The sequence below is a fragment of the Zootoca vivipara genome, chromosome 16 (assembly GCF_963506605.1).
Source record: "Zootoca vivipara chromosome 16, rZooViv1.1, whole genome shotgun sequence".
Lineage (NCBI taxonomy): Eukaryota > Metazoa > Chordata > Lepidosauria > Squamata > Lacertidae > Zootoca > Zootoca vivipara.
In genome coordinates, this window is record NC_083291.1 from 2,114,784 (window position 1) to 2,133,273 (window position 18,490).

The 18,490-nt window shown below is 43.7% G+C and overlaps 1 protein-coding gene across 1 annotated transcript in view; it reads left to right on the top strand.

The window, feature by feature from the left end:
* SLC24A2 (solute carrier family 24 member 2) overlaps nucleotides 1–18,490 on the top strand; it is a 96,223-nt gene that overhangs the window by 38,151 nt on the left and 39,582 nt on the right. The window lies entirely within an intron of this gene.

Below are 18,490 nucleotides of genomic sequence, written 5' to 3' on the forward strand. Positions count from 1 at the left end.
TACAAATAATATACTGCTCTAAATCAAGACGGGGGAGTGCAGTGATTTAAACATAGATTGCCTTGCCCCTTGAAGGAGCGTCTCCACCCCCATTGTTCAGCCCGGACACTGAAATCCAGTGCCGAGGGCCTTCTGGCGGTTCCCTTACTGCGAGAAGCAAAGCTACAGGGAACCAGGCAGAGGGCCTTCTCGGTAGTGGCGCCCACCCTGTGGAACGCCCTTCTATCGGAGGTCAGGGAGATGAACAACTACCTGACATTTAGAAAACACCTAAAGGCAGCCCTGTTTAGGAAAGTTTTTAATCTGTGATATTTTAATGTATTTTTATATTTGTTGGAAGCCGCCCAGAGTGGCCGGGGAAACCCAGCCAGATGGGCGGGGTATAGATAGATTATAGATGATAGATAGATAGATAGATAGATAGATAGATAGATAGATAGATAGATGATAGATAATGAAGGCATTTGCTAACCTCTGTGAATTTGGAATGAACAATCAAAATCAGAATTGAAATATTGACTTGTCCTCACAATATCATTTAGAGGCATGCCACCACGGTTATTCCTATACACCAGGGGTCGGCAACCTAAGACCCATGGGCCACAAGCTGCTGATGGGGGTCATTTAACAAGCCCATGAGCCGCCTCCGAACCGAGCCGCCCGCTTGGCGAGTCCCCGTGCTGCGCTAAACTGGTGTGGCACGGGGACTCACTTCCGTGGCGCCGGAAATTGCATCTGCGCAGATGCTGGAAATCGTGGGTGCACATGCGATCCGGTCCATGGAGGGATCTCTGCTGGAGTGAACCGGCCCAGGCGAGGTAAACCTTGCCGACGCCTGCTATACACCAATGGGTGGTGGAAGAGTTCTGAGACTCAGAAATGTGCCACGCTGAGAAAAGTTCATGGCTGATGTGAGATCTTCAGTCTCTTAAGTTGTTGATCTTAACATCACATCACTATAATGCTTGTAACGTTGGCACTGCCTTTACGAGAACAAAAACAGCTTTTTCATTTTTTTGCTGATGAAGTTTCCCCATTGATTTCTGCACCTCAGCACATTAATGATACTATCCTATGCCAATGAATTAAGCAGTCATACAGCTTCCAAAGCAAACCTCTTGATGCAGCTACTGCTCCTCAAAAGACTGACATTCTAACTTGGCAAGTTTGCTTATATTTTGACATATTTTAGGGTAAATCGACACCATGAACTTGAACTGTTTAAGCCTGGGATCCTGTGCACATTCACCTTAGAATAAGCACCATTTAATTCCTTGGAACTTGCTTCTGAGCAGACATGTAAGATTACAGCTTACAATTTTATGAACTCTTTCCTGGTGTATGTTTTATAGGATAGACTTTTGAATAAATATGCATAGCATTTCACTGTGAAACCAGAATAGATGATAGATAGATAGATAGATAGATAGATAGATAGATAGATAGATAGATAGATAGATGATAGATAGATAGATAGATAGATGATATAGTAGTTTTCTGATGATACTAGAAATACTTCATTTATGCAATACTGTACTCTAATACTAAGATCCCCTCCCGAATTACAGCTCCTGGTTTATCTCCTTTTTGGTAGAGAGTCCATATACTCTGTTCTATAGAATTGCAGTAGATTTCTTCTCTCCTGTGTGTTCTCCATACATTGGATTGTCTCTTTGCACTAAAATACCGGTTTATAAACAGTGTTAGGATTGGTTAGAGATAGCGGATGCCACAAGAGAAAGGAGGGAGCAAGGAAAATAAAAGGGTGGCTTTTTTATTTAATTCTTGAATATTTAATATCAATAAACAGCTAGTGGCTGAACATTTATTTAAAAAAAAAACTATTTTGAAGGCACCACATCCATAGAGGCTGTATACCTTTGCCCATCTCAGTTCTTTGCAGAAACAAGGTGTGCCTGCTCCCTCTCTTCCTAAGAATAGGTCTCAATCAATATTGTGAGTCTTCCTTATCTGCACAATGAAAGGCATTCTCTGTCAAAGGCAGGAAGAGATTTCAAACGATTTCCAATTCCTCAGAAAGAAATCCTTAGACAACAGCTTTGCCAGGAATGTCAAGATTAGAAGTGTCCTCCACAAAACTAGTTAAGCTTTTTTAAAATAATAGCTGCTTCTCTTTGTTAAATCTTGCAAAAGGACGATGACCTCTGCAGTCATGTGCCCTGTTACCCATCAGATTTCACGTTCCTGGCATGTTTTCACGCAATGCAGGCATGATCTAGGGATCACTTACGTTGCTGGCATCCGCCGTATCTCGAGAGACGGTGGGTTGCATCTCTGGGGGTGAAGTCAAACCACTACATTAGCAGCACCGAAGAGTGGTACCCAGTGTTGTGCAAGAAGATTTTCCCATGCTGTGCTCCCCACTTCAGCCCTCCTGTGCCCCCCCCCCAGTCTGCACCACAGGGTTGCTCAACCTTCCAAAGAAGGTGTGTGGAAGCAAGGAGAGGGGAGGGGAGGACAGTGGCATGCCGTGGGATATGTGGTAGTCTCTTCTGCTAGCTGCAGGCAGGCACAATTAAACTATCACTCTGTACGTCTAAGCTGTGGTGTGCATGTGTGCTACACAAGCCTGCGCATGTGCAAACTCTCTTGATCTTTCTCCGTGGAGATTGTTCTGTGCCCATTATCATCCTTCTCAACTGAGAAGAAGATAAGGAATCATGTTTTTGATGGTGAGGAAGTAAAATATTAGTTGTTAGCCCAATAATTAGAAAAAACAGAATTCATGTGTCTTTACTGCAGCATATTTCTGGTATGAGGTTAGAGAGGTCTACTGGGAGGTCAGAGAGGAGGCAATGGGTTGTAAAAGAAGCATTCCCAGATAGGTTTCATGTCTTTTATCTTTGCAGATGGGTGACAATGTAAAAAAAGGGTTTGTGAGTTTGTGTAATACTTTTTCTGTTTAGGTGAGTTCTAGAGATGTCACTTAATAGCGTTGGTTCCAGATAAGATCATCTCTGGTAACAAAACATGCTTTCACATTGAATGTGTACTTCTCAGATGAGGCAGCACTTAAGCACATGCAAGCACATGTTTTTAAAACCTCCCTGGACATGGCTTCTCTCAGTCAAGGAGGCTTATTAATTTAAACACTTGGGGAGATATTCTCTAAATACTTCCCCTGACTGAATCCACGAATCCCTTTGAAATAGGACAAGAATGTTCTGTCCTCTAAACTGAGTACAAATCCCCCCCCACACACAAATGGATTCTTGTGCATCTAGATCTAAATTTCTCTAGATAGACAGAAATACTGTGCCAGCATTAACTTGATATATTGGAGAAGTATGCAAAGGGCATTCTAAAATGCTCTGCCTCTTATTTGAACAGCCAAGGTCAACCCGATAGCCTAATATTTTTATTTTGCAGCCTGGTTCTGTTGTTAGGTGCTATTTGTCGTGCAACAACATCAAAACCTTTCAAGCTCCTTGATGTTGCATTTTGGCTGGTGCGTATTTGTGTTGGGCTGAACTTTCCCTTTATTACATAGAATATTTTATGAGTGCTGTTAGCATGGGAACCCTGGACCTTAGCACCTCAGCAAAAAGCCCTATACTCTATAGCAGGTAGCAGATATTGTACTATTATTGAAATTAGTTATGTTCTATGATTTCTCTATGAGTAGAATTCATCCAAGTTGTAGCAGGTGAAGAATGAGGTCAGTTGCTGCAATGAGATTTCCCCCTGCATGCCCCCTTGCACCCCCTGAATCTGCTCTGGAGGGGGCCCACGGTGGGAGGATAAGCATGGACTTCTTTCCCTGCATGGGTACCCTACTTAGTTCCTATTTACCATATAAATGGTAAATGAGAAAGCGGTTATTCTCTTTAACCCTACCTGCCTGCGGACTGTCTAGCAGGAGTGGTGCATGCTCTAGTTATCTCCAGCTTGGACTACTGCAATGCGCTCTATGTGGGGCTACCCTTGAAGGTGACTTGGAAACTTCAACTAATCCAGAATGCGGCAGCTAGACTGGTGACTGGGAGCGGCCGCCGAGACCACATAACACCGGTCTTGAAAGATCTACATTGGCTCCCAGTACGTTTCCAAGCACAATTCAAAGTGTTTTTGCTTACCTTTAAAGCCCTAAATGGCCTCGATCCAGTATACCTGAAGGAGCGTCTCCACCTCCATCATTCTGCCCGGACACTGAGGTCCAGCACCGAGGGCCTTCTGGCAGTTCCCTCGTTGCGAAATGCCAAGTTGCAGGGAACTAGGCAGAGGGCCTTCTCAGTGGTGGCGCCTGCCTGGTGGAACGCCCTCCCAACAGATGTCAAAGAGGAAAACAACTACCAGACCTTTAGAAGACATCTGAAGGCAGCCCTATTCAGGGAGTCTTTTAATGTTTAATAGATTATTGTGTTTTATTCTTCTGTTGGAAGCCGCCCAGAGTGGCTGGGGAAACCCAGCCAGATGGGCGGGGTATAAATAATAAATTATTATTATTATTTAAGACTCAAGGAAAAAATATCTTTGCAAAATGTATTTTCACAAGACCAGTTTTGATGCAGGTGCTCAAAACTGTGTTCACTTAACACATGCATCCAAACTGGGGGTGGGGAGGCAAGGGCCAGCATTCCAAGTTCCGCCCCCTGCCACTATTCAGGTCACCTTCCAACTTCTGTTAGATGATCTTCTGAAGTGGAGAGCGTTCTGTACTCGTGAAAAACCATGTTAGAGCATTTTAGATTTATTTTCCTGGCTCTTAAAACATGTCGGGAGCTTCTACGAGTGCCAGAGTCTCCCTGCTTCAGAAGGTTGTCTTCCGTGAGCTGTTGATGGAGCAGAGCTAGCATGTTAAATAAACACAGGTCTGAATGCCTGCAAAGGACTAGTGTGATCATGATGCCTAATGCACAGGAATTATTTAGTGTCTTACACTGAAAAATTGTGTATGAGCGGGGGGGGGGGAGGAGAGAGACAGAGGAGGGGACCCCAAAAGAGGGGCAGATACAGCCCATTCTGTGCAATAGGATATACTTTTTTATTGCAAGAGAATTTTATATCTAGAGAGTTTATCCTGAAGGTCTGCATGTAGATATCTTGTATAGATCAGATTATGGTGTTTTTGTTTTTTAAAAAAGAAGAAACGATATATCCTAAACTTCAAATGTTAAGGATTCTGAAAAGAGAAACAATAAAATGTACATGGGGGTATATTTATTCAGGTTCTTTTATCTTTTATCTCTGCTCTCTCTCTTTTGTTGTTGTTGTTTAGTCGTTTAGTCGTGTCCGACTCTTCGTGAACCCATGGACCATAGCACGCCAGGCACTCCTGTCTTGCACTGCCTCCCGCAGTTTGGTCAAACTCATGTTCGTAGCTTCGAGAACACTGTCCAACCATCTTGTCCTCTGTTGTCCCCTTCTCCTAGTGCCCTCAATCTTTCCCAACATCAGGGTCTTTTCCAAGGAGTCTTCTCTTCTCATGAGGTGGCCAAAGTATTGGAGCCTCAGCTTCACGATCTGTCCTTCCAGGGAGCACTCAGGGCTGATTTCCTTAAGAATGGATAGGTTTGATCTTCTTGCAGTCCATGGGACTCTCAAGAGTCTCCTCCAGCACCATAATTCAAAAGCATCAATTCTTTGGCGATCAGCCTTCTTTATGGTCCAGCTCTCACTTCCATACATCACTACTGGGAAAACCATAGCTTTAACTATACGGACCTTTGTCGGCAAGGTGATGTCTCTGCTTTTTAAGATGCTGTCTAGGTTTGTCATTGCTTTTCTTCCAAGAAGCAGGCGTCTTTTAATTTCGTGACTTCATGGATCAATGCCTTGTCATCGGCGAAGGGGCTTGAATAACTCAGAGAAGCTATGAGCTATGCCATGCAGGGCCACCCAAGATGGACAGGTCATAGTGGAGAGTTTTGACTAAACGTGATCCACCTGGAGAAGGAACTGGCAAGCCACTCCAGTATCCCTGCCAAGAAAACTCCATGGACAAAGACAACAGGCTCTCTCTCTTTAGAAGGCCTTTAGAAGGCTTTTAGAAGGCATCTCAAGGCAGCCCTGTTTAGGGAAGCTTTTAATGTTTGGTGGATTTCTGTATTTTAATATTAATATTTTGTTGGAAGCCGCCCAGAGTGGCTGGGGGAACCCAGCCAGATGGGCGGGGTATAATATATTATTATTATTATTATTATTATTATTATTATTATTATTATTATTATTGCTTCATCTTTTTTTTTACCAAAGAATGTGTATTTAGAACCAGTTCTGAAGCTAGGAAAGTTTGCAGAGGACAAGAGCCATAGCACAATGGAGAGAGGTGAAAGATTAGATGAGGTCTCGAGTAGAGACCTCCTGGATCAGGACAGCAACTGCTGGCCATTGGTCCCCTCTGAACTTGATGCATCACAGTGCTAGGGAAAGTTGTGTCCCACATGTGCTGCAGATCAAGAGAAAGACAGATGTAGGGGATTAGTTTGATTTCGTGCCAAATCCTACTTATCTTTTGTGTGTGTGTGTGTGTGCGCGCGCGCACGCGCGCGCGCAACACAGCTGGTGTAGCCAGCCATCAAGTACATTTGGCAAGAGTGATTCGGACGTTCTAATCATATTACTTATAAATGCGAGTCTATTGTAGTTTTTTATTAAGTAGATTTTTTTTCATTTGCTGAATAAACTTGTTCCGCTGCCCAGAACTGAAAGTCTTTAATGTCATATCCATATTCCAAGAAATGACTCACCAAAGGGGTGCCAATCCTCTGGTTCCTAATGTTACCCAGATGTCCCTCTATTCTTATTTTGAGCATCCTTGTAGTTTGACCTACATAGATACTTTTTGCATGGACATTGAATGATGTATATTGCATTGTTAGTGATTTAGTAAATGATTCCAAAGGGTAAACATTGTGTGAGTCATTTCTTGGAATATGGACATGAAATTAGACAATGGATTTTGAAATTAGGCAACAGCCCCTCAAGGCTTTCAGATACTTCCAGATTTTGGTGGAATGTGAAGCAAGGATTAGAATTCTTTTTCAATCATACGTATATTCAAACTAATGCAAATAAATAGCAGGTGAAAAGCTCCAAAGTTATATGAAAACTCATGCACTTTAGAGTTTATCAGACATCTTAGGTTGCAGAGGAGAAGTGTTCTTGACGGTTGCTTCCTGACTTCAGAGATCCCTTCTTTTTGGAGGTTCAGGCAGAATTGGCTACATTTCAAAAGGTACCTAAGACACTGGGATACATATATCCTTTTCCATCTTTCTTTCTTTCTTTCTTTCTTTCTTTTTGGATGGTGGAATCGTTCTTAACGTTTTAAAAAACTTGGCTTTGTTTTCTTCTAATTTTGTGTTTGTTTTTAAAGTGCTCTTCAGAAAGCTCTAAATCGTATGCATTTTCCACTAATTGAACTTCATTTGTCATGAAAGAGGACCTCTTCAGAAAGCTGCCATTTTTGTTCCTAGGCTCTCTTTGTAACTTGAATGAGCATTGTAGGTATTTACCCTGCTTGTGTTATGTTTTGTCATGGAAACAGATCTTCTCTGTTTGCTTCTAGCTGCAAAAAAATGACAAAACATTGTTGTTTGATTCAGTGGTGATGCAGTTGTCATCTTCACCTTTGGATGTAATTAAAATGCATTTGCCAGGCTTGGAAGAAGGGAATAAATGTGCAAAAAAGGGTAAATTTTATGTAATCAGCAGCAGGGACTAGGTGTTCTCTGGACGTGTTATTGCTACGTCTTTCAAATCAAACATTTACAAGACCTTATATAGATATATTATAATACAAGTATATGGAGAAACTTTTGGCTGAGTCAGCCTAATGGCACACGCAACCTTACATTGCCTACCTTGCACCTTGTATGTCAGTGGTTATTTCCAACCCTGATCTGTTTCCAGCCACCCCAAATTCTGCTGAGTGGTAGAAAGATCCCAGGAGGCTCTAGGGCTTAACCAGGGCTGTGTTTCCTTCAGAAAATTAAGGCACATCATAGGCTATAGCAGGCACCCCCAAACACTGGTCCTGTTAGCTAGGGATGATGGGAGTTGTAGTCCCAAAACAGCTGGAGGGCCAAGTTTGGGGGTGCCTGGGCTACAGTGTCTTCATGAAATATGGTTTATTTACACATATTTACAACCTAAATCCTTCAGTGTAGGGGGTGCAGAACATTACAACTCAAACTTCCTCTTGTTGCTTCTTGCATAACTTCAGCCGGGGGCTGGTCCACTGTCCCTCAGACCTTGTGGGGGGCCGGACTATATTTTTTGGGGGGGGATGAATGAATTTCTATGCCCCACAAATAACCCAGAGATGCATTTTAAATAAAAGCACACATTCTACTCTCATAAAAACGCGTTGATTCCTGGACCGTCCGCATGCCAGATTTAGAGGGCGATTGGGCCTGATCCAACCCCCAGGCCTTAGTTTGCCTACCCATGACTTATATCATCACCCACTGTAACCCTGGTAAACTCCCCTTCTGTACCCGTCTACTGTTTCATTCATAACTTGCGTGGGCAGGTTAATGACTGGCCATTCCAGCCTTTGTTCTTAATGGCTTATCCCAAGCTGGCATGACTTGTTATCCTAAACTTAACTCAGCAGTGTTCGGCACAGTTTTAGCCAAACCTTTTATTAAGTCTAACTTCTGCCAGTTTCAGAAATTGTGGGTTACTTGCACCCACAGACCCTGGTACCCAAAACCTGTAACAATATTCTTTTCTTAGATATGGCAGCTTTGTCGTTGTTGTTGTTGTTTAGTTATTTAGTCGTGTCCAACTCTTCGTGACCCCATGGACCAGAGCACGCCAGACACTCCTGACTTGCACTGCCTCCTGCAGTTTGGTCAGACTTATGTTGGTAGCTTCAAGAACACTGTCCAACCATCTCATCCTCTGTCGTCCCCTTCTCCTTCTGCCCTCCATCTTTCCCAACATCAGGGTCTTTTCCAGGGAGTCTTCTCTTCTCATGAGGTGGCCAAAGTATTGGAGCCTCAGCTTCACGATCTGTCCTTCCAGGGAGCACTCAGGGCTAATTTCCTTCAGAATGGATAGGTTTGATCTTCTTGCAGTCCATGGGACTCTCAAGAGTCTCCTCCAGCACCATAGTTCAAAAGCATCAATTCTTTGGCGATCAGCCTTCTTTATGGTCCAGCTTACATATCCTTAAATGTAATTTTGGGCGCATGGTGCACACAAGCATATTTGATTCGCCTAACTGATTTCAAGCAAGTATACTTAAAATCACAGAAAATATTTCATTTGGAGTGGTACTTGTGGAGAATCATTTATTTGTAGCAGTTCTTTGATATGGGCATCTCAACAACTTTTCCAGTAGAAGAATCACACAGCATGACAAGATACCAATCCTATATAATAATGTCCATGTTGTCCCTGCGTCCAGTTGTCCCGTGTGTCCCTGGGGTACTGCGCATGTACCCCAGAGACACGGGGATTGGACGGAGGGACAACGGCCAACCGCCGCTCCGCCAACCGCCGCTCCGAAGCCCAGTCTCATGCTGGAGGTGCGCGGCGAGGCGGCGGGGGAAAGAAGCGCTCCCCCCGGCAGCCTTGCCGCGCACCTCCGGCATGGGACAGCGCTTCCTCGGCCGAAGCGGCAGCGGGCGCCGAGGGAAGCCGGCTTTGGCTTGGCGGCGGCGGGAAGAAGAGGAGGAATTCCTCCTCTTTTTCCCGCCGCCGCCAAGCCAGTCCCCAAGCCGAAGTGCGGCGCGGCGGGGGCTTTTCGCTGTTTGACTTCCCGGAGTGAAGGGGGAGGCAAACGGCGAAAAGCACCCGCCGCGCCGCACTTCGGCTCGGGGACTGGCTTGGCAGCGGCGGGAAGAAGGTGAGGAATTCCTCCCCTTCTTCCCGCCACCGCCAAGCCAGTCCCGGAGCCGAAGTATGGCGTGGCGGGGTTTTTCGCCGTTTGCCTCCCCCTGGGGGGAAGGCAAACGGTGAGAAGCCCCTGCTGCGGGGTTGCCGGCTCTGTCGGGTGGGGGGGAGGGAGAAGCAGAAGATCTGATCGGTCTTCGGCTTCTCCCTTCCCCTGCCCAACAGAGCCGGCATTTGGCTCTGTCAGGTGGGGGAAGGGAGAAGCAGAGGATCGGATTGCTTCTCCCTCCCCCCACCCGACAGAGCCGGCAACCCCGGGATCTGTGCTTTCTGTCGGCGGTGGTGGGAGGGGAACGAACGGAGAGAAAGGGCTGCTTTCTCTCCGTTCGTTCCTCTCCCCTCACCACCAACAGAAAGGGCTGTCGGCGGCGGAGGGAGAGGAAGGAAGGAGGAGAAAGGGCTGCTTTCTCCTCCTTTGTTCCTGTCCCTCTGCCGCCGACAGCAAGGACAGGTCCGTGGCGAGGCGGCGGCGGGGGGGGGTGAGAAGCGGGGGTGGGCTTTGGAGACCTCCGAAGCTCCGGCGCTGCATGAGAGCAGCGTTCTAGCGCCCGTTTCTAAACGGGCTGAATTCCACTAGTACTGTAATAACAACCAGGACATTTTTATTTTATTTTTTTAAGAAAATGAGCACTTCTATTGTTGTTGTTGTTTTTTAAAAAATATTGATACGGATCACAACCATTTTTATTATTATTCAGCTCTTTATTTTGTCATATTTGGTATAGTAGGAGTGATTTCATCCCAGCCTGACAGGCTGAACAAAGAGAGAAGTGTGGTGGTAAATAGGTTTTTTGGACTCACACCAAAATGCAATGTGCTTTATTTGGCTACCTTAATAGGTTATAATAAGGTTTAAGGATTGCTACTCCCACAAGCCCTTTTGAGCTTATAATATATTTGCTCTTAGACACTTTAGTCTTTACCCACCAAACCCTTGTTCAGACAAGTAAACCTCCTCTATATGTTTTGTCAACTTAGGAGAAACTTTACTTAGAAGGTTTGAAAAATTGTACGAAATCATATTCCATCTTGTAAGGATAGTTTTGCCCAAATCCTGATTCAGAGAAGTGTGGGGATCAGATCTGGGTGGGAGACCTCGAAGACCTGAGGTGGGATACCATCTGGGACAAGCAACCAGCCACTGAAAACTGTTGGCTAGAATTAAAAACTCCACACTCAAGCTTCTGAATAGTTGCCATCTCATCCTAGTAAAGGTGCATTATATGAACTGATCTTCAGCATCATTATGTTGGCAGCGTTATAATATAGAGGCTCTTTAATATGTTTGTGGTGGGGTTGTAAAGTTTTTCAGGTAACATTTTTGGGGAGGTTTCAGAAATTGAACCGCACATAATCTCACCGATCTATCTTTAGCACATCTCTCATTATATGACAGCAAAACAATATTGATGGCACATGATGACTCAGTGATACTTCTTCCAGCAGCAGCAGCAATAATGAAAGTGGTAAGATACTAGAAGCTGAACACTAGATCTCCATTAGAGGGGTGAATATGATAGGATCTAGAATTTTTGTCTCAAAAGGTTACCTACTGCAGAAGAAGAAGGCTTGAGGGGCTTGGTCAAACAATGCAATTTCCCGAAGACTCCATTTCTGTCAAATGTTACTAAAGGATCTGACCTTCCAAGATCACCAACAGATCTCTTTCTGGGGAGATAATTTACCTTGGACATTTTGCTAGCAAAATTAAACACCAGAAAGACCGGGCTTAGAATATACCGTTCATAATTCCTTTGAAACTTGTATGAGGGAAATGATTTGGGAAACTTGTTTGTATTTTGGAATCAGGGCCGTCTCAAGCATGTCGGGCGCCCTGGCACAGTGGTGCGGAGATCGCTCCGGCGCCCCCACCCTGGTGGGTGGGCGGCTTCCGCGCTGCATGGTGCCCCACGCCACCCAGCCTACCCCTAGAGCCGGCCCTGTTTGGAATGTTAATTATGCTGTTTAAAACCAAATAAAAATGTGTCCATATATTTGTTCAGCTAGTCAGAATAGGCAGTAAGCTTGGTACCACATTGTTATATCATCTCCATCCTGTATGAGGCAGGGAGAGAGAGAGAAAAGTTTGCCCTCCACAACATGTGCCAGTCAACTTAGAATAGCTTGATACCAGAGATGAAGGTAAAGAGACCGTTTTCTTTTTGTGTTTGGAAGATCACGGTCTTACAGGTAAAGTGCCAGGAAGAGGCAATGCTGTAGCCCCCAGTAGGAGCTTGAACACTCTATCTATAATGAAGAACTTGCTGTTCAGCATCTCCACCCCCATCGTCCAGCGCCATCGTCCCCCATCGACCCACATGGAGGTCCAGCGCCGAGGGCCTTCTGGCAGTTCCCTCCCTCATTGCAAGAAGCGATGTTACAGGGAACCAGACAGAGGGCCTTCTCGGTAGTGGCACCCGCCCTGTGGAACACTATTCCAACAGACATCAAGGAAATAAGCAGCTATCCTATTTTTAAAAGACATCTGAAGGCAGCCCCGTTTAGGGAAGTTTTCAATATTTAACGCTGTTGTCAGGGTCGAGACAGATGAGGGGGAAGAGTTGTCGCACTGACTTGTCGGCGTCCTAACAGCTGTATTGTTTTAATATTCGATTGGGAGCCGCCCAGAGTGGCTGGGGAGACTCAGCCAGATGGGCAGGGTACAAATAATAAATTATTATTATTATTATTATTATTATTATTATTATTATTATTATTATTATTATCCCTGCGAGAAGTGAGATTACAGGATTACAGGGAACCAGGCAGAGGGCGTTCTCGGTGGTGGCGCCCACCCTGTGGAAGGCCCTCCCATCAGATGTCAAGGAAATAAACAACTATCTGACATTTAGAAGACATCTGAAGGCAGCCCTGTTTAGGGAAGTTTTTAATGTGTGACATTTTAATGTATTTTTAATCTTTGTTGGAAGCCGCCCAGAGTGGCTGGGGTACAAATAATTTATTATTATTATTATTATTATTATTATTATTATTATTATTATGATGTGCCGTTTCGTTCTGATTAACTGGCAAGTGAGCTGCCCTTATAGTGCATTCTAATGGTAGCGGCAGTGCTGTCTTGCTGAATAATCGTCACGAGGATGTAATATGAGTTAGTACTGTGTTAGACAGTACTAAAGATCATGTTCAACAAGTCAGGTTGCGCCCTTGCTGCATAATTTGTTTGACTTCTATATTGTTTGTCTCACCTCTGTTTGGGGGCAGCTCTTCCGTGTCCAACATCTCAGTCCCAAATCTGTTTCCTTGGAGCTATTTGTTCCATTGATTCTCAGTAAATCTGTTTAGGAACTCGAGAGACCCTGCAGCTATAATCCTACACATACACACAACTTATATTTAATGGTTTTATGCTTTACTATTATTCGCCACTCTGGGAATACTTTGCAATACTGTGCCAAGAACTCTTTTTGAAAAGAAATGTGTGTGTTTTGCAGGAAATCATAGCACTATGGCAATAGTTCTGCCAGCACAGGTTTTTCAGCTTGCCAGGTAGAACTGTCCCCCTTTCCCCCACATGCTGTTCTCCTGATGCTCTCCCCCAGCCAGTTTTGCAGGGGTGTGGGGTGGGGAGAAGAGTGCAGAAAGCCCCACTGCGCTAACAGACCCCCCCCCCCGCTCTTGGTCTCTTATGATAATAGTGATAATAGCACAGCTCTGTTCGCCTCTGTCATCTCGTAGCAAATCCAATTATAGGTCTGAAAAGTATTACTTATAGGTAACATCACTTCTTCACTGAGCACAGATGTCAATCATCATGTAGTCAAAATGGCACCCCCCGCACATAAGAGGAAGGTGTTAGGAGGCTCAGAAGAAGATTGTTTTCTGCTGCTCCAGAGAAGCGGACACGGAGCAATGGATTCAAACTACAAGAAAGAAGATTCCACCTAAATATTAGGAAGAACTTCCTGACAGTAAGAGCTGTTCGGCAGTGGAATTTGCTACCAAGGAGTGTGGTGGAGTCTCCTTCTTTGGAGGTCTTTAAGCAGAGGCTTGACAGGTATATGTCAAGAATGCTTTGATGGTGTTTCCTGCTTGGCAGGGGGTTGGACTGGATGGCCCTTGTGGTCAATTCCAACTCTATGATTCTATGATTCTAAGAACCCCAAGATTTGCAGTAATGCAAAAAAAAAAAAAACCTTTAGGAACCCCTTTCCCTCCAAACAGCTCATTGAGGACGCAGTGGACACAGAATGCTGCCTGGAAGGAAAAATGGAAAACCAGGAATCAAGTATCGTGGAAAATGGCATGGCTGAGAGGAACCCTGAACAGGGACATCTTGGGCCGATTCCATTGGCTTCCCCCGTTTTCAAATTTCAGGGGGTGGGAGATGATCCTTATGTAGACAATACAGCTCCATCCACACACAAGAGAGCAGAGATTTGCAGAAGTACAAGGAATCGGGGTTGGGTGGATATCTAATGGGGAGGGAGCCAAAACAATCCATTGAGGACTGGGTTGAGAAAGTAACATGGAGAAATCCTTCCAAGAGTACTGTATCAATTGCTCCCCTGTCCCATGTTACAGATTGGGGTAAGAAAGTGTGATTTATACAGCAACACTGTATTTGTATTTCACTGTTACAGAAGTCAGTATAATTAAAATAAACAGGTGTTTTGTTTTGTTTTTTTAAAAAATGTATTCTGTTTTTACTGGCTTTGGGAATTTGCTTACAAACTGAAAAATGGGCATATACTGTATATTCCTGCGTATAAGACTACTTTTTAACCCAGGAAAATATTCTCAAAAGTCGGGGGTTGTCTTATATGCCGGGTCGTATTTTTTATACGGCGAGTATATCCCAAACTCTGTATTTTAACTGGAAAAGTTGGGGGTCGTCTTATACGCCCAGTTGTCTTATACACTGGAATCTACGGTACTGTACATCTTAAATAAATACATTTGCACAGGTAAACAGTTCCCTAAAGGCTTGACAGGACAACAGGCTGGTTTGTTTGAGGGAAAGTATGCTGTAGTAAAAAAAACCATGCATCTCCTTCTGTGACTCATATATGCTCTGATTGCTCAGCATACACCTCTGCTGATATAAAATGGTTTATAAATTGTATCTGCAGATAAGCTTGTGGAAATTATCTGAGCTCCTACAGCAGAAGAACCCTTTTCCATTTTGACCCCAGTTGACTATTCCTTGGCATAATAAGTTAAAAAAGAGGAAGGAGTAGTTTTCTCATCTAGTCCACTGCTGTCTACCACGATGAACATGTAGCTTCTGTGGGGCTTTAAGCAAAGTCTTCCTTAGGTTGAAGACTTTAGTCCTGCTATCTAAACATCTCTTCATCTAGAGCAGGCATCCCCAAACTTCAGCCCTCCAGATGTTTTGGACTACAGTTCCCATCATCCCTGACCACTGGCCCTGTTAACTAGGGATTATGGGAGTTGTAGGCCAAAACATCTGGAGGGCCAAAGTTTGGGGATGCCTGATCTAGAGTTTCTGCAGATTGAACTTGGAACTCTGTTATGCCCTCTGCTGCTGAACTATGGAACCTCCCGTACTTGATTTCTTTTTAGCTCAGACCCCAACAATTCCCTAAACATCATACAGAGTTCATTCTTCATAAATGCTGGATCAAAGTGGATATAGGAATATAGGAAAGTTCAGCTTGCTTTTATCTTCTCAGAAGGAGTGGTTCTCCTTCTGAGCTGAAGTCAACTACAAACGAGCCTTCTCTATTGGCCTGAGATGGAAATTCTATTTTATAAATTGTGGGTTCTCTTATATACTGTATATCATTGCATAGTATGTTCAGTGTACAGCATATTCTGCAATGTTTTGCATCACTAAAACTTACAAATTGGGTTGTGGCTGCCTCCCCTAATAGCTTGTGGCTTGAAATACCAGGAATGTGCTTATTAAAGTATCTTTGAACAGGGCCAGCCATGGACGTTTTGCCACCAGAGGAAATACAGGAAATGCTGCCCTGTCTCCTCCTCCTCCTCCTCCGTGCACCCAACGAGCATTAGATGTCAATCAGGCAAAGGCCTGGTTAAAGAGGAACTCTTTCTGTTTATTATTATTTACTACACTTGTCCTGTAAAGGCCAAGCTAGATGTGAGGTGACATGGAGTTAATTGTGTGGATACAGTTATGTGCACTTAAATAAATTTGTAAATAGCATCCATTGGGAAGCCTCCAAGTTGTTGGGGATTGGGACGTGGGACTGCTCTCCACTGTCCAATCTATTACTTCTCTGAAGCAATTTACATTTTAAGGGAAGTCCTCATTGGTCCTAAATATCAGTTACAGATATAGTAGGTATCTAATCTCTATTTCAAAACGTCAGGGCAATCATCATTATTTCTTCAAGCCGTCCTTCTTCTAGCAGGCTTACTCTGAGGTGCTTTATTTTCCATGGCCTTACCTAGATGAATGATTCAGATATGTACATATGTGTCTAGAATAAATGTCTAGAGTTGCATGACATGGAGACGTGACTCCTTTCTAGAGAATGTATGTTAGCATTTTCTAGGGCGAGAGAGAAATCACTGTGCCGTCTTAACACTTTGTTTAACACTTTCTTTTGAAAACATTTGCATGCTTTACCATTGCATGGATATTTTACTGTTTTGTTTTGTCTTTTTCCTTTCCACTCATGCAGTCCAATGCCGGGGATGACCAGACACTGACGGTAGGCAGTCGCAAGTGTCTTTTTATATCTAGCCATTTTGATTCTAAAAGGCATAGTCTGTTTTTTTATTTTATTATATATGTGATGATATAATTGTAAAACTTAGAATTCTGGTGCTAAAGCTATTTCTGGGATTTTACTTTTCCATTTTATATGCATTTTTTTGGAAGAAGGGTGCATATATAGAGGGATTGCATCCAGCTAAGCTTTATTCAAGTTTTATTCACAGTTGGCCTGTTGAAATTAATGGTCCTTAGTCAGGCATGCTCCTTAATTTCAATAGGTCTACTGTCAAGTATGACTTAAGACTGGATACAAGTCAGAGTCTGCCATTTTTCTGCTGAGACATTCACCAAAACTGGGAAGCCAACAGCCCCCCTTCTTCTCTCCCTCCAGGAGCCAGTGTCTCAAATGGAACACGACCCAGGGACCTCAGTAGCCTGGGCACGCAATTAGCAGAGCTTATCCACGCAGAGTTAGCAGAGAAGACAAAGCAGATGAGAGGCATCTTGTATTTCCATAAGCAGTTTTATTTACAGCATCTTAGAACACTTGGAAGAGAGAGAGAGAGCAGTGCTCCTCCTCCTATACTCCTACAGCAAACTCACTCATAAAGCGGAAATTCATAGACATGTGACACACTATCTCAGCAACATGTCTAACCCTTAAGGTATAATGCTTAAGGTGGAACTGAATTTACCAACATTTTCCTTGGCCTTAGTCACCAAGCCACATATTGTAGTTGCTTGCCCCTTTCCTTGCAGTTTTGCAGCCCACGAGAAACCAAGGTGTAGAAGCTGTCTGGCCCAGTTTAGGAGAAGAACTTCATTTTCATTGGCTAACTGGCAGCCAAGGATATATTTCCCTTTCTTTTGATAACTAACTCTCTTCAAATGCCTGTTCTTTCATTTGTGTCACCTCAGTGGATACGGTTTGGTGAATGTGTTTGCCAAGGTCATGCGTAGCTCCTCTCTCAGGGCTCATGTGCCTAACCAAACCCCCCTGCTTATCAAAGAACTGCCCTGCAAGGTCTTTTTTCCCCTTTTTTCCCTTTTCACCAACTGCGCATATATCTTACAGTCATACATATTTCCAGAGTTATAATTCCACCTACAAAGCTACACTGAGTCAGATGAATTAATTGCATATGAATATGGAAATCATGTTAATAACTTCATTGCTTTACCATAGGTCTGGCTCACATGTCACTTTAAAGCGCAGTTGAAATAAAACTATCACACTGTTCCAAAGTTCCAGTTTTCCTCCTTTTGCTGCACCCAAAAGGAATCAAACCAGAGACTGGCCAAAGTACACATGCAAACCCTTCAAGTGTCCCATTTTTCCAGGGACAATCTCAGAAATACAGAAGCCGCCCCAGTTTCTGATTTGATCCCGGAATGTCCCCGTTGTCCTTTTTTACTCCCCTCCACAAATGCCCACTCCTGCCACAAACCAGTAAGTAAGGGGGGAAGAATTACCTTGTTCTTGTTTTAGACCAATTTGGAGCCTTCATTTTGCCTAGTATTTCTGCTGTGGGCTGGAAGACACCCATTCTTCCTCGACTACAACTAACTTGTCATTTGCTCTTAAGATACTGGTGTTTATGAGGCTTATACAATGTGACCCAGGGACTGAAAACCTAGCTTTATGTGAAGTATTGAAGACTGTATGATCGTATTTCTTTTTAATGGTATTTATTAAGTTTTCCATTTTAACAATCCAATAAAACCACATCAAAACATTCCAAATTATAATACAATTTAAAAAAGCCAAACAATCACGCCAAATTATATATCTTTGGGTGACTTCTCATGCTCTGAAGTTCGGGGAGTGATGATCTAATATTGCACTGCATTCCTTAATTAGTCCAAATAGTCCCGATAAACATTTCCAATGTTGATCCTTCATTTATTTTTAACAGCCTCTGAATTCGTTTAGCAAGCGGGTTAGTACTGACT